Source organism: Meriones unguiculatus, chromosome 9, assembly GCF_030254825.1.
Source record: "Meriones unguiculatus strain TT.TT164.6M chromosome 9, Bangor_MerUng_6.1, whole genome shotgun sequence".
Taxonomy (NCBI): Eukaryota; Metazoa; Chordata; class Mammalia; order Rodentia; family Muridae; genus Meriones; species Meriones unguiculatus.
Genome location: NC_083357.1, coordinates 102066291 through 102089994, shown reverse-complemented (window position 1 = coordinate 102089994; position 23704 = coordinate 102066291). Strand labels below are relative to the sequence as shown.

The following is a 23704-nucleotide window of genomic DNA, read 5'->3' as shown; positions in this document are numbered from 1 at the left end:
CTTGTTTGTCTGTTTGTTTTTACAACCAAAAGAATTTCATCATTAATGTTTCTTGGAAAAACTGTTTAATAAATCAGAAGCAAAGTTTAGTGGAAGAACATGGTTAAGCATTTTTGAAAAGGCTCACTACTCTAGTGAGCAGAACTATTTCCAAGAATAACAATTCTTAAACATTTTTTTTTTTATTTTTGCCTTAAAAAAAAAAACAAGAGCATAAAAATGTGTCTCACAAATCACTGAGATGTGTAAATAAAGGAAGCATCAGAAATTCCTTTGGAAGAAAAATACCATTTTTAAATTTATCTACTTGTAAAAAAAATCATATTTGAAACGCAAATAATTATAAAGTCACAACTAATTTCTTCCTCCAAGTTAAGTTTTTGAACAATTTCCAAGTTTTTCTCATTGTAAATACCTATAACTTAAGGCTTCTCTTTAATTTACAGGATGAGGAAAGGTATTTTTTTTCTTCTGAAAAGCTGTCATAACTAGTTTATATAAATTTGTTCAAGTTAGAAGCCAGAGTTTTCATAATTAGATGATTAATGAGTGTTTCTTTAGCTTACGGGTCAGATAGGGGTCTGAGTTAAAGATTTCCTAGGGTTTGTGAGAAAGAAACCGTACCCCCATCTCCCTCTCCCAGGCAAGATGTAGTCATTGCTCGCCAGGTCCCTAACATGGCCGTCATTTGGAGACCTGACCTGGAAAAGGACGGAGCCTCTCCCTTTTCCACAGAGAGCTTCTGCAAGCTTTCTCCCTCAAACTCACAACTGCTATTTGAAACTTGGCTGCACAGAATTCTCCCCAAGGAGTACATGTGTTCCGTTAGCTGACCTCTTGAAACACAACTGCCCATCACTCCTTTCCTCCCCATAACTTCCTGGAGCAACACTACTCAGCTGTTAGTCAAACTCTTCTCAGCTTGGAATTTCATCTTACTGCGCTTCCCAGATGTGTGCATTTAAACTCCTCCGTGAAGCTGGCTCTCTGGGAGAGACCTTCCCAGTTTCCTCAGCCTGGCTGCCGCAGCTGGCTGCCCTAGCGGCTCACAGTGCCAACTTGCCTTTGCTCCACATAAGATTTTCCCAGAATTCCAGCATCCATTTATCATTCTCTTTCTCTCTCTGTCTCTCTGTCTCTCTCTCTCTCATTATTTTTGTGTTTTGCCATACTGTGATTGAACCGACAGCCTTTTCCAAACAATACATACAAGGCAAGCATTCTGTCCCTGAGCTATAACTACAGCCATTCCATTTCTTAAAAAAAAAAAAAAATTAATCTCATATTAGTATTAGTATATATTAATCATACATAATAAGTTTCATAATGACATTTTGTACATGTATGTAATGTATTTTGATCATGTCCCCCGCTCCTGTCATCCTCTCTTGTCCTCCTCCCATGGATCCTTCCTCTTTTCATTGGTCCCTTCCCATTCTACTCTGCAGTGCTCTTTCTCCCACTCCTCCCCCACCTTCCTTCTTTAAACTAGAGTTTTATTGGGGTTATTCCAGAGCATGGGTTAGGGGTTATTTATAGGAACATGGATTCCTTACGAGTGGCCACACTTTTGAAGATGTCTCCTTCATCCAGCAAGCATTAACCACCTGTAATCCTCAAGGAGGCATGGTCTTGCCAGCACTGTCTCTCTCCCTGGCAAGATGCTCAGCAGTTCAGTATTACCCAGGTTAGCACAGTTCTAGCCTGTTTCCTATCCTTCCTTCCTTCCTTCCTTCCTTCCTTCCTTCCTTCCTTCCTTCCTTCCTTCCTTTCTCTTTCTTTCTTTCTTTCTTTCTTTCTTTCTTTCCCTTCCTTTATGTATTTATTGAGATTTGTTTCTTTCTATTTTATGTGTATGACTGTTTTGCCTGCAGGTATGTGTGTGCACCGCCCAGGGTCCACAGAAGACAGAAGATACCAGACATTGTGGAACTGGAGTTACGGATAGTGATGAGCCATCATGTAGGTACTGGGAATCAAATCCACATCCTCTGAAAGAGCAACAAGTGCTCCATGAGCTCTGCCCTCACTCTAGCCCCGCTCTTCTTTGCTTGGCTTCTCCTTATATCCTTCCTCTATACAAGGTCACCTCCACAAACGGGTTTACAGATCGCTGAAATGAAACTAACTACAAAATACATAGTTTCAGTTCCAACCACACCTCTGAATGTCCAACTAAAATCTTAACTGGTTTTGCATGAACTCTTATTATTTTCTAAATTTATCATCTATTTTCTTAATTTGAGCTATACTGATTTCTTCACCCATGTACCTTTCTTTTTTAACTCTGATGTGTACTTTATTTATTACAGATCCTATCAGGTTGTGAGTGTTGCTCAGTTGTAGGCAGAGCATGAGTTTGACATGGACAAAGCTCTGTGTGTGTGTGTGCGCGCGTGCTCACCTATCTGTCTGTCTGTCTGTGTGTTCACCCATACTGGCACACCTGGTGGCTGGCTACTGCTGTTAAGATGTCTTCCTTAAGCACATAAACACATGTCTGTAATCTCAGCACTCAGGGAGGCAGAGGCAGGCAGATCTCCGGTGAGTTCAAGGCCAGCCTGGTCTTAAAAAAAAAAGGCATCTTTCTTAGTCCCTACTACAATTTAGTTTTTGAGACAGTGTCTTTTCTTAAAACTGGAATTTAAAGTTTCAGCTGGCCTGGCCTGGCAGGATAAGATCCATCCTTCTCCTCCCCCCTGGGGCTGGGGCCATACCCATGGACCACCAGCTAATCTTCAAAGGCCATGCTGAAGATCAGAACCCGGGTCCTCACACCTGTGCAGCAAGCTCCTCAGCCATATTTTCAGCCCTTTGTCCAGTATTTAAACAGATACACAGACCTACTCGTGGCATTTGCCAGGGAGAGGATAAAGGAAGTAAGTGAGGGACCGCTTTTAGGACTCTTTTGATGTAGAGCATAAGAGACATCAAAGCCCACTCTGGCACAGACAGAGGAATCATTTCCTTCTTGATCAGAGTTCAGGGTATCTAACATGTATAATTGAGCCAGCGGAAAGGAAAGACCATAATCCCTTCCCTCAGAAATATTCCTTCAAGGACCTCAGCAGACTTTTTTTAAATACATGATGGATTTTGGAGTGGCTTCATTTGCTTTGATTTAAGTGCAAGAGAAAGACAGTGATGTTACTAACAGGTCACTTCCTTTTCTGAGTCAGAGTTGTTTATTAGTGCTTCAGCACAAGTGAGAGAGCTCAGCAGGCAAAAGCCTGGCTGTGCAAGTCTGATGACCTGTCTGCAGAAACCATGTAAAGGTAGACGGAGAGGACCACATCAACACACACACACACACACACACACACACACACACACACACATGCACTCAAACATACATACATTATTCTTTTTTAAAGTTTGAAAATACAGCCTTTCCTAAGAAAATAGAATCAAGATTTATTCAGGAGGGCTGAAATCATGGCTAGCGACTAAGAACACTGCTGATATTTCTGAGGACCTGAGTTTGGTTCCCAGGATGCACATCAAGAGACACACAACCTCCTGTAGCTCCAGCTCTAAGAGGCATGAAGCCCTCTTCTGGCTCCTTCGGATACCTGCATTTACACGCACGTTACCCGTTACCCTCCCTTCTCTCTTCTCTTCCACATATACATGAAAAAGGATTATTAAAGGCGAGGTGACATACATAAATGAATGATCATAAAACAACTGAAAAATGCCAAACATCTATGTCTGGGAGAATTCAGCTATTGATATACTTGAGATATTCTAAATACGAAAGTCACAGAAAAATCATAAATGTTATGTTTTTAAAAGTATTTCAGAGATGGGATGTGAATCTACTGCTTAGCCTGCTGCTAACAGGGGTATAGGAGAGAAAGAAAAGAGCCACACTTATTGTGTTCTCAGGAAACACAAGGGTAAGGATAGATTTTTAGAACATGTAATGACTGAGGTTGAGGGATCCCCAAGGGCAGATGAGGTAGTTCTAGGAAATAAGGTATGGGAAGAGATGGGATTATAAAAGGTTCTCACATATTTATTTGAGAATTAGAATCTGAAAAATGAAGAAGATGGGAATTGTAAACACCCTGTGGTCAAGGCCAGAACGAGGACTAAGAGCAGCAGGATGACACTCTTCCCTAGTCTCCGAAGCTGTTGTGTTTAGACTGAGTGTCAACAGGGCCTTCCTCAGAACACACAGGGCCCCGGAGCTTCCCTTGTTACCTTTTGTTCTTGTAGATCTGTCTAAATGAGGCTGGAAGGCCAGCAACGCAGTATCATGCTTGGACCGTATACACCCTCTTGAGTGCTGCCAATGGCACACTTACAAAGAACTGTCCTAAAGATCCTATCCAATGTACTTACCTAAGAAAAACTAATAGGGAAGACAAGGCAGTATTGTGGGAACTATTGTCCTCTAAAGGCTAAAAAAGCCTCTCCAAGGGGCACAGGAGAGTTGCCTCTTGCAAACTAACAGCCCTGGGTGGTGAGGGACAGTGGCATTTCAGGTCAGAATTGTGTCTAGGAGAAGGGGAGGATCAAAACCTGAATTTAAGGGAAACCACAAGTGTTAGAGATAAAGAAATGACTTTGGGATGAGCTCACATGACCCTTTGATGTCCACGAAGAACAAAGCAAATAAAACAAACCAGGTTTCAGGGTAGATAGTAACAACAGTCAGGAAACTAGGAAATGCAAGATGCCTGGTGGGTTTGGACAGAGAAGTTCGTTTACGTTTCATACAGTTTTTGACATGACAGGCTAGACACATATGTGTGACATCCAGGTGAAGTCAGGATCCAGATATGAAGGACAATCCTCTATGTGTGTTCCTGCAGCAAAGCAGACGTGGGTATTCGGAAGGGGAATGTAGTAACCACAGCAAGCCTCTTACACTAATTTATCCATGTCTTTCAAGGCCTCACTCGGCTGGGAGGCTTTCCTCTTCAGAATCCAATTTATTATCTCACTGATACCAGGCTGAGCTCCTCAACTCAAGCCATCCTCCTTGTGAATAACCCACTACAAAATAAGCAAATTCTGCTAAATTAAGGGAGACGGTAAGTCTCCACAGATTGAGTGGCTGCTATAAACATGGTCACAGTCCTGCTTTCCCTTTGCAAAAAGGATCCCATTGAATTCTCACAGTGGCCAGGTATAATTATCATGTATTTACAGCCAAGGTATTTCCATCCTTCTGCCTCTATATTTGCCGTAATTTTATAGGTGTCTTAGTTTTGTTTGTTTTTGTTTTGTTTTGATTTTTTTTTAGACAGAGGTTTCTCTGGGTAGCCTTGGCTGTCCCAGTTCTCACTCTGTAGAGTAGGCTAGCCTTGAACTCAGAGATCAGTCTGCCTCTGGCTCTGAGTGCTGACATTAAAGGTGTGAGCTACCATGTCTGGTTGTTTTTGAGGCAAATGTTAAAAAAAATGAATAAAACAAAGGATGTGGGAAATTTCTACTTTTCTCATGTTATCATGGAGAAAAGACTTAATGAATAGTCTCAGGAGTTCCTTGAACAAGAGAACATTCAGAGAAGTTGTCTGACTGCTGATATTAATGACTGCCTCCTCTGGGAACATAGATAGATTGTTGATAGATTTCAGGGTACAAACTTGTTTATATTACCTGTGTGACGAATCAAAGCTGGCACATGTTAGATAAAAACTATTCTGTCACAGATCAGGAGCACACAAGTAGGTTACGATGTTCCTAAATCAGTAAGGAATTCTATATTCACTAATATTCTAAACAATACAACTGAAACCACAGTTATTTGTCCTTAAAAATAGTGTCTAACTAGAGAAATAAGAAAAAGGCATTCAAGACTATGTGTTGATTAAAGTTAGAAGCGACTCATAAAGAAACAAAGCAAAAACCACACACTGTGGCCACAACGGAAATACTATAATGCCATATATGGGTAAACATCTGCTGTGCAGTCAGGCACAGGGGCGCACGCCTGTAATCCCAGCACTCAAGTAGGCAGAGGCAGGCGGATTTCTGTGAGTTCGAGGACAGCCTGGTCTAAAAGCCAGTCCAGGAGAGCCAAGGCTACACAGAGAAACCCTGCCTCACAAACAAGTACCACATGTGCTATACACAGAGCTGCTAATATCTTTCAAATCTTGCCCATCTCCTCACTCTCTGCATCTTAATACCATCAGGTAAGTGACAACTTTGGAGGTTTTAGAACTTACTTCCCACACACATCCTTTCTCTGCTTTAATATTGTCATATTTTCTTCAGCAACTACAATTTGTCCAAACTAGTTGTGCCAAAAACTTAAAGAGAAGGAAGGTTGAAGGGTAAATGGAAGGTAGGTCTTTGGTTTTTCTAAATTAAAAAATGGAGTTTTTTGGCCCACCTGCCTTCCCAGCTTTGGGGTAGTAGTCTTGCTGTATTTCCCAAAATGGTCTCAAATTCCTGGGTTCAAATGACCCGTCTATCTCAGACTTCAGAAATGCTAGAACAGCAGGCTGGAAACTGAACTCTTACTAAAAAATGAAATGAAAAGAAAAGAAAAGAAAAGAAAAGAGAAAAAAAAAGAAAAGAAAAGAGAAAAAAAAGAAAAAAGAAAAGAAAAGCTGTGAGTCTCTGCATCTGCTTTGATTCTCTGCTGGTGGAGTCTTTCAAAGGATTCTGTGGTAGATTCCCATCCTGTTTTTTCTCTTCACCTGCTTCTGGTATCTATTCTATTTGCTCGTCTGAATGAGAATTAAGTATCCTCCCTAAGGTCTTCCTTTTTGCTTATCTACTTTAGGTCTGTGGATTATAGTATATATATCCTGTATTAGATGGTTAATATCTGCTTATAAGTAATATTCCATGCGTGTCCTTTTGCTTCTGGGATACCTCACTCAGGATGATCTTTTCTAGTTCCATCCATTTACCTACAGATTTCCTTGTTTTTAATAGCTGAGTAGTATTCCATTGTGTAAATGTACCACAATTTCCGTAGCCATTCTTCAGTTGAGGGATGTCTAGGTTGTTTCCAGATTCTGGCTATTACAAATAAAGCTGCTATTAACCAAGTTGAACAAGGGTCCTTGTTGCATGGTGGAACATCTTTGGGGTACATGCCCAGGAGTGGTATAGCTGGGTCTTAAGGTAGAGCTATTCCCAATTTTCAGAGTAGGGAAAGAGTCAGGAAATAGAAGGACCCACAGGGGACAGGAGCTCTACAAGAAGACCAACAAAGCCAAGAAATCTGGGCCCAAGAGGTCCTAAAGAGACTGATGCACCAATTACATGGTGCATGGAAAGGACCTAGACTAGACTGCCTGCTCAGATAGGCAGCTCAGTCTCCATGTGGGTTCCTAGTAAGGAGAGCTGTCTCTGACATAGACTCTGTTGCCAGCTCTTAGATCATTTCCCCATGGTGAGAGGGCCTTGGCAGGCCACAGTAGAAGAGGATGCAGTGGAAGAGAATGAGACTTGATAGGCTGGAATCAGACAGTAGGGGAGGAGGGCTCCACCTTTCTGAGAACTAGGAAAGGGGGATGGCAGGGAAGAGAAAGGAAGAGTGGGACCAGGAGGAGATGAGGGAGGGGGCTATAATCGGGATATAAAGTGAAAATTTATAAAAAATAAATTTAAAAAGTACTTACTTGCAATAAAATAGAAATGCACCTTGGGAAGAACAACAAAAAAAAAAAAGGCAAATCAAGGGCTAGAGAGGTAGCTCACAGGCAGACAACTTGCCTAGCATGCACAAGACCAAGATGTAAATGTTCACCGCTGTATCATGTGAAAGTTTGCGGTCTAATAAAATATACTGTTATAGCAGAAGCCTTGTGTTAGTGGGGAAATTGGAGTTTTCTCTTTGGAGTTCTTAGTTTTGTTAGTAAAAGAATTTAGAAATAGACTCAAAAGGAAGCTCAGGGACAATTTTATTATTAAAATTTTCAAGAAAAACAACAGGACAGGAAAGCTGCTAATCTTGGCAAAATCTAGGCGAAGGGAAAGAGGAGGAAAAGAAAGCCATTTCTTTTGAGTTAGGGTCCAAGAAAGCAGGCAGGCCGCGCAATAGAGTTAAGCTGGCAAACAGCCACATGGCAGCTGCATGGAAAAAGACAGTGGGGGTGGGGAAAGCCTTGGAGAATGAGTGAAAAAGCTCAGAGTGTCAGAAAAAGCATGCCCAGACTTTGGCCAGTATCCCAAAAGGGGGACAAAAAAGAGAGAGAGAGAGAGAGACAGAAAACAAGGAAAGGGAAGTTTTGTTTCAGGCTCCTCGCTGCTTCAGGATGCAAGTTCTGCAAACACCTGCACTGGGACAGCGTTTCCGGGGAAGGTCCTCACACTAGCTCAGTAAGTCAACAGTTACTCATTGCATCTCCTCAGCAGTCGTTCAGGTGAGTCATCTCTCTTGGTGGCTCGGACCCGTGACCAGGTGACTGACACACCCAGATGCGCTGGGAGACAATGGTATATAGTATTTTAATCTTTGGAGCAGATCGGAATGTTTTGTTTCCACTCTGGGCCAGAGGAAGTGTATTCTTTCAGACCAAAGGTTTATAGGGAGTGGCAAAGCCGAGTTTTACCTTGCTAGGATTACCAGGGAAGCAGGAAGTGTGGTCAAAAGCCTACCCAGAGCAGGGGTTCATCCTCAAGGCTAGTCTAACATTCCTCTCTCAAGAACGGGAACGGAGGCCCTAAAATCATTTAAGAGCCAGAATTTAAACACTCCTGGCATTTTTGCCTCCAGCCAGGACAGAACAAAGTGCATTTTCAGTTTCTGGCGATGGACACAAATGCATCCCTAAACTGACTGTGCGGTTTGTCTCCTCTGCTCCTCACTTGGACCTTTTAATTCAGTTTGTACTCGTGTGTTTCCCTGTTCCTCTATTGTATTACAAGGAGGCATCTTCCTTTGAGCTTCCCTTTTTAACCACGGGTCATCATTAAATGTTCTTATTTTGGCTTCAAATGGTGTATCACCTCACACCTTATCTGACTCCAATATTAATTCATGGGTTTCCAAACTGAGTATCCAAAGCTTCAGCAATCCGTGATATTTGGCCATTGATGTCAACACTACTAGTAAAAGATAAGTTAAGGCTAGGTTGTTGAACACTGTTAAAATAAACCTAATTAGAAAACAAGGTTGAAGCTTCCAGGCAAATTGCCCAAGCCAAAACTCAAACAAATAGAATCATTGGAAACCCAGGTTTGCACATAGTTTAAATCCAAGACTAAAAGAAAGAAGGAAATGCGATAGAGGTTAATGTGAATTTCCTTAAAAGAAAAGAGCTCATAAATTATTCAGCGTCACAAAGTCTCTGCTATATTTGTGTCTTAATAAAAGCGATAGTACATAGAGGGTAAAGGGTGAAAGACGTCATTTTAAATGACAAAAGCGGAACACGCCCTCTCACTTTCACTCGTTTCTCATCCTTTGCTTGAACTGGACTTCATCTTTCTAAGCTTTCCACTACCTGATTTACACTCCTAGAAGCAGCTTACCTGGTTATCTTGCACCTGTGTGCTAATGTTGACAAGCTTCCTGCTCCGGAGGGGAGAGGGAAAGGAAACTCCCCCTGGGTGGGGATCTGGGTAAAAGGTCAACTGAGGCAAACTTGCTGAGTTTTAACTTTGAATGACCTTTGCAGAACATCTGGAAAGACTTTCTGATAATGAGAAATAAGACAATCTGTGAAAACTTAGATCTGTGATTTGTGATAGCGTGTCTGCCTAACGAGTTAGGTATTGAGTTCCATCCCCAGCACACACACACACACACACACACACACACACACACACACACACACTGAAACAAATTTTCTGTGTTTAGGACTGGAGAAGGGAAAGGGAGAAAAGCCAAATATTTTTATCAAAATAGAGTGTTCTTTCCTCCATTATTAATAGAATTTGTGAAACAAAGATGTTCGTAGAAAATTATTTTAATTGCAACAATCTTATTTATCAGGGAATCCTTGTAGGTTTTTTTTTTTTTTTTTTCGATCTTGATTTTTTTCCACTGCACTGTGCTGTTCTTTGTCAGGGTACACAACTCAATCCAACAAAATATTTCCAACCTTCCCTTTGTAAGGAGAAATACAATGTGTTTTTATAGTCATCAAGTAAAGAGCAGTGCAAAGAAGGCAGGCCCATTAATTAGCAGCATTTTAGAAGGTAGCTGTAGTCTGTCCTTTAAGAGACTGCCCAAGACCTGTTGGCAAAAAGACAGCCATGAGAGCTGCAGGAAATTTTATTGTTTTCTCCAAGCTTAATTCAAATTCAACCTTCTAATGAATGACAAACTATCAGTGGCGTTGCCTGGCAGTAGCTGTCTGTTGACCTGCTATAATCCTCAGAGACTGCTTAAGGTGCCAACTCCTTTGAGTTCTGATAGAGAGTGAAGGAAAAACTGGCACTCATTCAGGACGATGCCCATCAACAAGGGATACTAAAACGAAAGGTCAGAAATCTGAGGGCATTGTTTAAACTCTGTATCCACCCACTCAGGTACAGAAGACTCAGATAAACTCCGGCTCAGTTCTTCTGTTTCTAATACTCGTATTTCTAAGATATATAGTGATGAACTTTTTAAGTGTCTTAAGTAATTTTAATTTTTCTTTTAAAAGGGAGAGGAATTATTGTCTGTTATTACTAGCACAAAAAAAGTGCTTAATTAAAAAAATTGATTAATTTACTTCCAGTTCTTCTCAATATTACTGGACGAGAAGAAGGAAAGGAACATGACTAGTCTCGGGTTTCAGCACCAAATGAATGGGAAAAGAAAAGAAAAGAAACGTTACCATTCCTATGTATGGAGGAGGAGAAAGTGCCTGAGAGAAAGGTGGGAGAGTGTAGCCAGAGGCAGGGACTTGGAAGAGTCCTCAGTGTCGATGACCCTGAGCTGGGCAGGGTGGAAGGGCAGATGGGGGGGGGAGGCCCCAAGGTACAAAGACAGCCGGTAACCACAATGGTTGAATTATATAGGAAAGAGCATTCAGCTCCCTGGGTGGAGAGTTCAAGCTTAGGGGACAGTGTATGCCAGCCAGGGGGGTCCTGTATCAGGTAGAGACTGAGGGATGCAGGGAGAACCTGGGCCAGGTCCGATTTGATGTGTTAAACAGGCACTTCAGCCCTTTGTCCCAGGTTTGAAACCAATTACTAACCTAACATACACTATCTGTCCTCCTAAATTGTTTATTTTCATCCTAAGAATATACTTGATAAGTTCATTTTAAAATGCAAGTGAATTGTACGTAAAACAAAAACAAAAACAAACAAAATGGGAAATTTTCACTGGAGAGAACAGTATGGAAGGCTGGAGTCTCCTGTGACGCTGCAGTCCAGGAGAGTACCGAATGAGGTTGAGGATTTACCGCTCAGCGGCAGCCCTTGCCCACACCTGCAAAAGCATCCTTTCTTTTTTGGTCCTCCCTGTCTGTGAGGTGACTTGTGACACTTAAGTGACAGGACACTAAGCTGACTTTTGTGTGCTTCTGACTAAAGCCCCGGGTCTGGCCTTTGTTCCTCTGTCTCACTAAGATGGACCATTTAACTTTTTCTTTTTTAGTTATTCACTTTTCATTGTAGCCCCCTCCCTCATCTCTTCCTTGTTCCTCTCTCCCTCACCCACCTATCCTCCTTTCCTTACCCCTTAGAAAAGGGGACCCCCTTCACCTCACCCCACTAACTCATCTGAGCACAACAAGCCATATCAGGATTGAGCACTTCCTCTTCCATGGTAGTCTGGCAAGGCAGCCCCAACTGGAGGAAGTAATCAAAAATCATGAAGACCAAGATGCCCATAGGGTAAGTATGTGTAGGGGGCCTAGGCTGGGTTGACATTTCTGTGGGTGAGCTGGTGTTCCCTCCTCCACTAGAGTCCTGTCTAGTCAGAGGGTGTCATTTTCAGTCCCTATGAACTGCTACTAGGGGTCTCGGCAACAGTCACGCCCATATCCTCCCAGGAGCCTACCCTGTCCTGGATCTCCAGCTTGTCTCAGAGCTGCCCCTGTTCATTGTTTGTCTTCTGTCAAGTTCAAGGCCAGCCTGGTTTACAAAGAGTCCAGGAAAGCCAGGGCTGCACAGAAAAAACCTGTATCTAATAATGATAATAAAATAATAATAATAGTCCTAAGAGAATATTCAGGAAACTGAGTAATATTTAGTCATTCAGAGACTTCCTCTTGGTCAGAATTGAACCCACATAGCACAAGCTCTTCTCAAGCATCTCTATGGTCTGGCCTTCAGGAAACAGATAATCAGAAGATGTTTGTGGAAAGTGGGGAGGCTAACCAGTGAAGCTGTGAGAATGAAGCCTTAGCTGCAGTAGAGACATCAGGAAGTTGGCAATGCCAGGGACATGGATGTTTGCTGAGGAGAGGTGGGGGAGGGCATGTGGGATGCCAGCAGCAACGACAGAACTGTCCTCATACATTCAAGTTCCCTTCTTGATGTATGTGTATGCAGCGGAGGCTGGACAAGGGTCTATAGTGCTTCATGTTTGCCCTGGTGGACTTTGTTCTTGGTTCTGATCCTTCCTTGATATTGATATCCAAAACAGAGGAAGGAGAATGTTTAATATGTGTTATAGCACCTTTGAAACTTATTGCTTGCTTTCTGAATTTATAGGAGTTCACAGCTAAAAGTTTTTAGGAAGCAGAGGCAGGAAGATCTATGTGAGTCCAAGGCCAGTCTGATTTATATAGCAAATTCCAAGATGGCCAGAGCAAAGTACAGAAACTCTGTCTCAAAAAACAGAAAAAAAACAGAAAAAAAAAAGAAGTTGAAAATTAAACATTTTTGTTCCAGTGAGCAAAATTTGAATGAGATCTAAGACTCAGTTGATGAGAGAGTAAGGTTAACTTTCTACCTTAATGCTTATATCATGTCTACTTGAATGAGTGTCTTTACTCATATGAAATGAACATGTGTGTGGCAGTTATGGGCTATCAAATTAGTGCTGCTATGGTTCCTGTGGTGAACTTAATCATTAACCCAACAGTGTGAAGGGCAGAAACTTTAAGGGCAGTAAGGGCAGCTCAGTGCTATTGCAGGAGTGGGCTCATTTTTGAGAGTGAGCTCTCTCAGGAAGTGGTGCTCTCTTGCTTGCTCATGCAGTCTCTTACCCTTCCTCTGCCTCTAATCATACGGCAAAATATAGGAGCCTCGTGAGACGCCAGTGCCTTGATCATGGTCTTCCCAACACTAGAAACTATAAGAAACAAATCTCATGTATTTATAAATCACTCAATCTATGATGTTCTGTCCTACCAGACAAAAAGGAAGTAAACCACTCTCAGAAGGCTCAGGAAAGCAGCAGCAACCACAGACACTCACAGAGACAGTCTTTTGTTCTGGCCACTCTCCCATGTTTTGAGATCCTTCAAAGGTAGAATAACACTTTATTTACTCATTTTGTCATTCTGGAGATCAGACCAAAGGCTTCATGTAGTGCACCGCTAATCTCCATCCCCTGTCCCAGGTCATAATTTACACCTGAGGATCTCTTGCTGTGCCTCTATTCAAACTCCCGCAGCTCTCTCTGAGTAAGGTAGCGTGAGTTCTACAACCTCACTGACCCGCTCCTAGTCCCCTGTAGAAGACCTAATGGTGGTGATAACAACCAACAAAGATATTTCAAATGTTAAATAAAACAGAACTTCATGAGCCAAAGAGATGGCTCAGTGAGTAACATCACTCGCCAGGGTTGTTAACCTAAGTTCCATTTCTGGGCTTATGAAAAAGTAGGAGGGGAGGAAGAGCTGATGCCACAAAGTTGTCTGTAAACCTTCACACAAGTGCCATAGCACATATGGCAAACACATCACAAACACATCCTACAAACATCTCACACACACACACACACACACACACACACATACACAAGCACAAATAATAAACGAAAATGAAAAAATATTTTTAAAAATTTCACATAATTTTCAGCTACTAGAAAGTTTTATTAGAGGGCAGTTTCTTTTCTCATTTCTTGTTGTTTTTTATTTCTAACTATAATAAAATGCCTAATTCGTTCACATATAAATGACCACAAAGTAGAACGAATGCATATAGAGATGGATTTTTTTTATACTGACAGATGAAGTAGCCCTTTAATCATTTGATACTATTATCGACTTACCATATCTATATTGAATCTGAAGTTTGTTCTTATTAAAATGCATCCAAGAATAACATATTGAAAGCACACTATGTAGACTAATGCCTCTAACAATATTTGGTGTCATCAAGTTCTGTCTATAGAAGCATTTGCGTACTTTCTGCCATTTTCACTGGCAGAAATAGTTAAACATTATGGATGTCACAGTGACAGAGACCATGTCACGTAATCACCAACAACAAATAACAAATTTTCATATGCATGAGGTTGCAGTTGCCATTGAGGAGATTCATTACGGTGAAGAAAAAAGGCAGATGAGGCATCGTTTTGAACTGTTGCCATGACACAGCTGCATAACTTGTAGCATCTTAAAGCCACATCCATTGCTTGTCTCACAGCTCTAGGGGGCAGAAGTCTGGGTGGGCTCAGCTCTTCTCTGAGCCCTGGGTCTCAAGAGACTAAAATAAGGTAATTCGCTGGCTACGTTTCTACTTGTAAGGAGAGCTGGCCCTTCCAGACTCTTACAGACTGCCTGCAGGGTGCTATTCCTTTCGGACACAGGGCTGAGGTCTGTGTTTCTTTGGCTGTTGTCTGGAGGTGACTTTTAGTTCAAGACCAGACTACACACCCTTCATCCCACAAAGCCCCTTCCATCTTCAAACCAAGAACCCAGGGTCAAATCCTCTGCACACTTTGACTCTCTCTTAATTCCTCTTCTGCCTCCTTTGGAGAAAGTGCTTTGCTTTTGAAGAACGTGTGTAATTAGTTAAGGCCTTCTAAGATAATCTGCCCTTTCTAAGGTCAATGGTTCCATTTAGCATAACTAAGGGGTGACATGTTATCACAAGTTCTAAGGAACAGACTGTTGACATATTGGGAACCATCCCAAAGAGTCTTAGGTTCACACAATTAGTTTTAAGTATGTGTCACATACAGTATGAAAAACTAACAATGTGCTTCAGTAAGGTTTTTGTAAATTGTGAAGGTATATTTTTTTGTAATGTTTGTAATCGAGGCATATCTGCACAAATTTTGAGTTAAGAAAAACACTGAACTAAATAAAGAATGTCTCTGACCATATTTCTCTTATGTATTAAGCGCAAGGTGTTCTAAAGACATTTGAAATAACTCTCTCCCAATGTATAGATTTTTCTACAGGTAACATAATATGGTATCACTTAAATTAATATTTTGTCTCTTTCATCCCATCTTTGGTTTCTACTCTTAACTGCCAGATGGCCAAATCTCTGTGTCTCCTCAGCTCAGGTCTAAAAGCCAGCAAGGAAGATAATTAATTGGAAGAACGTTTATGCTGATCCTGAATACAAGGCGTCACAGTTGACCGTACCAGTGTTGACTTGTTAATCGCCACAGAATAGGCAGATATAAAAAAAGTTTAAAGCATGTTAGAGAACTGTACATTAGAGAGTAGAAAGAGGTAACTGAATTGGGCAACTTCAAATGCAAGGAGCAGCATAAACAACAGCCCTTAATATAAACAATAATGTGGATGTTTGTGTGCTTCTATGCACACTCCCCTTGGAGGGCCTGAATCAGGAGCTCACTCCCCTGCTTCTATAGCTCAGAGGCTTGCCTTAGGTGGGGTTGGAAATGCCCTAGAATGGCTCTTTGTTGATTTTCCCTCATACTAGAGTCTAGTTCTGCTGCAAAGCAAAGTGCTATTGAATTTGCTCACTCAGGCAGAACACTCAACAGGAAGGAAGGAAGCCGCCATTCTTTCTGGTCCTATTGTCTGACCACCCGGCTTAAGCAATCAAACAGCTCTGTGGGTTTTCTTTTTCTTTTTCTTTTTTTCCCCTTCTCCTTCTGGTGGTCACTGGGGAAGGGGGCGGGACGGATGGAAGCTGGCTCTTGGGTTTGCACTCATTTTGTGCAGTCGGAGGGCATCTTTTCATGGCTCAGATTCAGGTACCCATTTTTCAACAGAAAAATATAGGAGGGTGTGAGACTATACATTTGAAACTGCAGCCAGTGTGTGGCAATGTGTTAGGCTTTCTCTATGTCTGAATCGTGAAAATAGGGAACAGTAAATGTTCCATTTCACTAATAATGCTCAAAACCAGCCAGCAGTTCTAAGTGATGGCTTCAGCCGCTCTGTGCCCATGCGTCCGTTCCCCTCTGAACTTGTTTTTCTTTCTTCATTTTGAACAAATAGCGTGAGGACAATACTGTATTTCGTATGGTTATGTGGCTAATCCAATACAGAAAGATGTATTTAGAAAAATATATTATCCTAATAAACAACATTAATATTCAGAGGGAAAAATGACATCAAATAAAACGATTAACCATGATAAGAAAGGGAGCAAAATAAAAGCTACGATGACTGAGTCAAAATAATAAATTTATCACGGATAAGTTTCCTTTTCGCTTTTCTTTCCTCTTTTGAAATAATGCCTTGCTATGTAGTCCAGGTTACTCTGGCACTTTCTGTTTAGTTGAGTCAGGAATTGAATTTATGATCTTCTGGCCTCACCATCTGGAGCGCTTGTATTACGAGCATGTATTACCATAGGTGACTAAACAATTTTACTTCTAAAACAAGACTGATGTCTCACACCTTTATTATTTTAAATATGAAATCTAGTAGAAGTGGAAAAAAGTGAAAGAAAAAAAAAAAGAGCAAGCCTAAGCCTGGATTGGTGTATGAACTGGGATTACTTCTCTCTCTGTCTCTCTGCCTCTCGCGTCCTCCTTCCCCTCTTCCTCTTCCTGCTTCTCCACCTCTTCTTTTAAGAAGCAACTCAGAGAGCCCAGGCTGGCCTTGACTTTGCTGTGGAGGCAGGGATGCTGCAGCTCCCATGTCTAGGGATTGTGAGCACACTGCCATCCCTTGATGATTTCGGTACTCCCAAGAGTGGCAAGAGCTCAGTATTTTATCAACCAAACATTTCTGGATGTGCAGTGAACAACATTAATTCCAAACTGTGCGGTGTTTCTGACAGCCTCCATGTTGGGGTGAACAGTCACTGCACCCTTATTTCTGACCATGCAGCACACACGCTTTGCACTGCACTTCCTTCAGGCCGCACAGTAACGGCTGCTTGAAATACCTTGAACAGGATTCTACACTATTGCATGTTCTGAGCTCCAGCGTTTTTGGTGGATACCCAGCATATTCTGCTTTTAAAGAAACAAGGGTTTCATTACAGGAAGCAAAAGACTCCCAACTCCCAACCTCCCTTAACAAGTAAAGAACAAATTAGTGCGTTTTGGGATTGTATTGTGTTAGGATACTTGGCTTTAAAAACAGTTATTTGAGCTGTTGATTTGAGCTTTGTAAAAAGTTATTAAATGAACTTTGACTTGGTATGTGGACACTATCTCTGAAAGTTTTAATACAGCCCTAAATAGTGACCTGCGTTCTTGTACTATATGCTTATATAAAGGAGAGTTCTCAGTACTAATTAATGATGATAGAATCAAAATGTCAATCAACTCTGAGAATGCTGAAGATGTTCTGTATCCTGCAGCATCAAACATTCAGCCAGGATTTAATTCTTTATGAAAGAGTAATCAAGCCCATCCATCTTCATTAGTATGCAGATTTACTTTCATCTCTAGTAAGTGGTAAATTACATGTGTGTCAAAGAATTGTTTTAAAATAATTTTGTAATGGTTTGTTGTAGTAAATGTTTGATTGTTATATCTATTCTCTATATACCCAGGGATGCATAACAAGTTTTTGGATGAAAAGAGGTCACCAGTGGAGAAGCTTAAGAAACTCTGGTCTAATAATCTGATTGGCCTGCTCTTTGATCATCTCCCCCTGAGGGGGGAGCAGCCTTACCAGGCCACAGAAGATGACAATGCAGCCACTCCTGATGTGATCTGATAGACTAAGATCAGAAGGAAGGAGAGGAGGACCTCCCCCATCAGTGGACTTGGGGAGGGGCATGCGTGAAGAAGGGGGAGGAAGGGTGAGATCGGGAGGGGAGGAGAGAGGGGGTTATAGGGGGATACAAAGTGAATAAAGTGTAATTAATAAAAAAATTAAAAAACAAAAACAACAAAAAACTCTGGTCTAGCACAGGCCTGAGTTGGACATATTGGGATGGTTAGTACTTGCTCACTCGGAATCTTCTCCTTACTAGCCAGGCGTGGTGGTGCTCAGCTTTAATCCCATTAGTTAATTAAGAACATGAAGAAGCTTCATCCTGCTCCTTGTAGTTACCTAGAATGCAAAGTTGGGCTCTGGGTGAGCTTCTTACTGGGGTTGGGAGACCAGTAAATCTTTAAGGGTGGGAGAGACTTAGGCAGTACCTTGTGCTGTGATATATATGGGGGTCCTGGAAGACCTTAAACCCTAGAAGATACTGTGCCAAAGCTGCATTGTTACAGAACTCAGAATTCTTTACGTAAAATTACCCCTTTGGGTGAAGGTCATCTCTCTCTCTCTCTTTTTCTTTTATATTCAGTTTTAGGTTCTCCCCCTGGGGAAGAGTCAATGTAAAACCCTGCAGCCTGCAGGAATCAAAAAGAGAAAAATTTCCAGAGAATTGAAGCCTGTAAGAAAAGATAGATTTCTTCCTCCACAGTTTTTTGTCAGTATCCTCTCATCTGAAGTTTTAGGTGACAAAAATAGAGAGGAATAGTTAGTCTGGGACTCCAGAGAGCTCTGATCTGGTTCCCGAGTTCACGCGTTCAATTCAGTATCTTGCTCTGTTAAACAAGACCCTTGGAACAAACACTTTTCTCATGGTGTTGGTAGATCTAAAATTCCCTCATTCTCAGGCTGTACACCCAGGGATTACCCCTCCCCGCCCCCCGCACACACATTTGCTCAAAGCCATGACCCACTTATCTAGGTACTCTGTGACAGGGAAAAAAATAAAAAATAAAACAAAAGGAAATGTTCTATGCTATTGATGGGAGAGCTGAGGAATCCTCCACTCCTAAGAAAGAACAGAACCTCTTTTCACGTGATACAAGGTTTTGCTCTGGTAAGAGGATTGGGTAAAGCTAAGCCAATCCACCCTACTTTTTTTTCTAAGAAAACTACACTGCATCTGAAGTCCTCAGATTGGAAGGGGGACAAATATAATCCAAAGAGTATTTTAACTCAACCAAATGGTTTTTCCAAGGTTCTCAGAGAACTCATCCATAATCATTAACAATGTGAAATATCTTGTCCAAATACTAGAACTTTCTCTGACTTTTGCCACGCCAAGCCCATGAGATAAAATTAGGACATGTGGGCAGCTCTGACTTTGGTGGTCTGTTGGTCTTCATTGCCAGTTTGATGGGATTTAGAATCAACCAGGAGAAACACCTCTGGGTGAGCCTGTGAGGTATTAGTTGAATGAAGTGGGAGGCACTTTCCAAAAGGGGTGCTCTGGAGAGAGAGAAAAAGAGAGAGAGGGGAGAGAGAGAGAGAAATAGAGAGCAGTATGAGAAATAAGCACTGCTTCCTTTCCTCTTTCTCTTCTGAGTATGTGGCACCTGTACCTGCAGCTGCTGGCACCCTCAGCTTATGTCAGACGACAATTCTTAGGCCTCCCAACAGGCAGTAACAACCACTGAGGCCCAAGGAAGCTTCCAAATCTGTGGCACCTGATTGGAATCACTGAAGAACCCAGTTTCATGGACTGAGTAGATACTAAATCGTCAGCCTTTCCACTGGTGTAGATAGTATATTAATACATTTCCCTGTTGCTGTGATAAAAAAGCCTGACAAAATCAACTTAAGGATGAAAAGGTCTGTTCTGGCTCCCAGTGCCAGGTATAGCAAGAGACTGATTCATCTGGTCACATCACACTCATAGTCAGGAAGCACACAATTGGGAATATGCATGGCTTCTCAACTCTCCACCTCCACGCATGGTCCCAGCATCCAACCAGGGAATGTGCCATCCACAGTGGGCTGGCATTTCCCATCTCAACGAACACAATCAAGAGGATTTCCCACAGACATGCCCAAAGGGCCCATCTTCCAAGTTCTGTAGATTCTGTCGAGCTGGCAATTAACTCTGGCATCACCCAGCCCCTAGCATGGACATCAATCCAATAAACTCCGTTCTACCAAATCTGTTCCTCTTGAATCCAGCCTAGCTACAGAAACAAAAATTACCATTAGTTACATTCATGCCAAGTGTGTCAACATATGCCTTTAATCCCAGTCTTCAAGAGACAGAGGTAGGTGAACCTTTGTGGGCTTAAGGCCATCCAGGGCTTCACAGTGAGACCCTCTTGAAAGAGACACTCAGCACTGAGCAGAACTTCCATATCACTGACAGATTCTAAGTAACTGGTTCAACTGAGGGACATAGCAGTGTCATCAAACAACTCTTCCATTCCAGTTCAACAGATACCTAAAGTTCTCATGTTTGTCCTGTCTTAAACTGTGCCTTATAAAGCCTAAATCTTGTTTTCATCTCACAAGGACTTTGGGAGGTGGGAGTAAGCTGGAGTAGGTGGGTACTGGTAGGTGTGGCTTCGAAGGTTCTGCTGGGTCTCCAGTCTGTTCTCTCTCTGCTTCCTATGCAGGAAGCATTAATGAACTGCCATGCTATGTGTTCCTGCTGCACTGTTGCTCTGGCCAGGTACATGGGACCAATTAACCATGGACTGAAACCTTTAAACACATGAATCAACTACATCTTTCCTCCTTAAAGTTGCTTTCTTTGGCATTTATCAACAGTGACGCAAAAGCCCAACTATTCAATATGCTAAAATAGAAAGTTGGCAATAGAAAAATAGGGTTATCACGATGAGGAAACCTGACCACGTTGTTTTTAGGTCTTTATAACTGACTTATGGAAGTAAATTAGAAGAATTTGGAGTTGCTGTTAACATAAGGTTTAGAACACTAGAAGCATAGCCAGTGGGCAGTTCTAGTGAAAGCTCAAAATACCAGAATTCTAACAGAAATGTGGACAATAAATATTGAGTTCATGAGGTCTCACATGGACTCAAGGATGCTACTGAGCATTAGACAAGACATAATTTGTGTTAAATCATACAAAACAATTTATCTACATTTTGTTCATATTCTGGAGCTTTATGACAGCAGAAGTTTAAAGATGACAGATTAATTAATTTGACAGAAGAATTTTCAAAATAACAAAACATTCAAACTGCATAGTCAACACTGGTTTGTGTGTGTGTGTGTGTGTGTGTTTATTGTTTTGACAGGGTTTCTCTGTGTCTTGGAACTCACTCTATAAAACAGGCTGGCTTTACCTCTGTCTCCCGAGTGGCATGTGTTGCCACCGCCCAGCTAAACTGGCTTCTTCTAGCAAGTTTTACAGAGCTCAGAGGCAAAGGAGAGTATAAAGAGTTGAGAAACAAAATTTGGGCAAGAAAGAAACATGGTTGAGGTTGTGGAAAGGGAAGATACGGCTGCTAAAATGATTGGGGCAAAAATAAAAGGCATCGATTATCTTGAAAGGAAATAATAGAAGTAATGTCTTGAGGGCATTTCAGGACTCTGTCATACCCAGGTACCACAGGTTACTGTGAGTAAAACTGTAAACTCACTTTGACATCTTTTCCCTTGAGATGTGAGAACCACAGGGATAGTCTGATCACTGCTGCCTGGGGAAATGCTTTTCTGGGTACAGGCACCTGCCCACTCTAAGGCCACTGTGAGGAAAGCCTAGCTATCACTCAAGCTTGCACAAGATCTTTCTGGGCTTGCAAGCATGTGGAATGCAAGAATTTGAGGATGATCATGTGTTGGTATAATTTTTTTTTTTTAATGTATACACCTTACCCTTGTTCATTCAAATACTGATTTCTCCCCCACCCCACCCCTAACTCTCTGGTTTCAATCCGGATATTGCATTGTGATACTCATTCTAAGCATCCTGTCTCAACTCTTGTGTAAACAGGAAAAAATAAAACAACTAGACACATTGTTGAGCAGGGAGGAGCCAGAGGACAGGAAAGAGGGGAGGAGCCAGAAAGCAGGAGATTAGTGGAAGGAAAAGGGGCGAGAGGATTGTGAGGAGAGCAGAGCTGGAGGAGAGATCTTGGAGGACATGGAGCATGAACCAGACCTAAGATTTCACAAAAAGCAAGTATAATGTGGGAAATCTAAATGTTAGGAAACTGAGGGCTTGGAGGTTTAGGAGGGGGTAAATATTGCCCAGAATTGTGTTCTAGGTTAACTAAAAACCCAGTCTCTGTGTGGTGATTTGGTTATATAGCTTCTGAGGATTAAGAGCAACATAACCAGAAGATAAACCAATAGTAAATATTAATCGTCTACCTACAACAATCATGACATCCCTAGAGATTTCAAAGGAAGGTAGAGGAGGGCAGGCAATGTGTGGCAGAGTCATATTCCCGGTGACAGGTGGCTAGAAAGGACCTCTATGATCCTGTAAAGGTGTTGCTCAAGCCACGGCAGAGATCACAGAACGTTGACGATGCCAGAATGCTGAATATCTGGCTTGGAAAGTTTCAGGCAGCAAGTGAAACCAGTTCAAGAGAGGCCACATGGTCTCCACCGGGGCTCGCTGTGTTCTGGATGCAGGGCTTATTTGGCCTATTGATTTTAGTCTTCTTCCCTCCACACTCACCCCATAGCCCCACTGGTCAGTTTTGGAAAGGGGATTTTTTTTTTTCTGTGGCATTATGTCTTTAAAATATGTAATTTGATTTTAATATATAGAAAGTCACAGCGAGACTCATAACATATTTTGAGCTAGGCTTTTGAGCAGTTGCTGGAACTGATAACATTATAGTGACCTTGGTGATGACCCAAACACATTTTTCACTTATATGAGCCTTTGAGGTGAGGAGCAAATGTTATGGTCTTAATGTGAAGTGTCTTCTATAGACCCATCTTTGAATGCTTTGTTCTCATCTGGTGACACTATTTTGTGGTATTATAGAAACCTCCAGAGGCAAGGCTTGGTTGAAGAAAATAGCTTGTTAGGGATATGACTTTGAAGGTTATATTCTGACCTCAGTCTGTTCCCCTCTCTCTTTTCTGTCCACTATTAACCAACTATTCAAATTGTGCATGATGAATATAATTGACATTTATAGAATATTTCACCAAACAACAGGGCATTCTTTTCAGGTGTGTTTGGGATATTCTCTGAGAAAGGCTACACAAAATTTTAAAAGGCAGAACTCAAACAATGACCGCTCTCAGGCAAGTAAGCCAGAAATTGGTAGCAAGGGAAAAAAAATGGAAAAACACACAAATAGATTAAATAACACACTTCTAAATAGCACATAGGTTAGACAAATGTCTGAAGGCAAGTTGGAACATTTTAAACAAATAGAAGAATACAGCTTATCAGTGTTTTTAGGTTGTGATAAAATCAGTGTTGAGATGGAAATCTGTAGTATTTAAGGTATATATATATTATATATTTAATATGTACATATTAGAAAAAGAAAGATCTAAAAATGAGTTAATTAAGCTATTAAGGTAAGAACAAGATAAAATGCCAAGTTCAAAGTAAATAATAAATACTTAAAACTATAGAGTCCATAGAGAAAAATAAAACCCAAAGCTATTTTTTAAAAAAGATCAATGAAATAAATGTTTTTAGCTATACTAAGAAAACAACTGATGACAAATTTGCTAACGTTGGAAGTAAAACTAGGTATATTACTATAGATACTATTAGTAGAACAATAAAGAAGTGCAATGAACAATAGTAAAAT

The 23704-nt window shown here is 41.3% G+C and overlaps 1 long non-coding RNA gene across 1 annotated transcript in view; it reads left to right on the top strand.

The window, feature by feature from the left end:
* The first annotated feature begins 8174 nt into the window (after positions 1-8174).
* Positions 8175-23704, top strand: part of LOC132656654 (uncharacterized) — a 55065-nt gene continuing 39535 nt past the window's right edge. The window contains exon 1 of the long non-coding RNA XR_009594374.1: positions 8175-8292. This is a non-coding gene — a long non-coding RNA (uncharacterized LOC132656654). The remainder of the gene's footprint in view (positions 8293-23704) is intronic.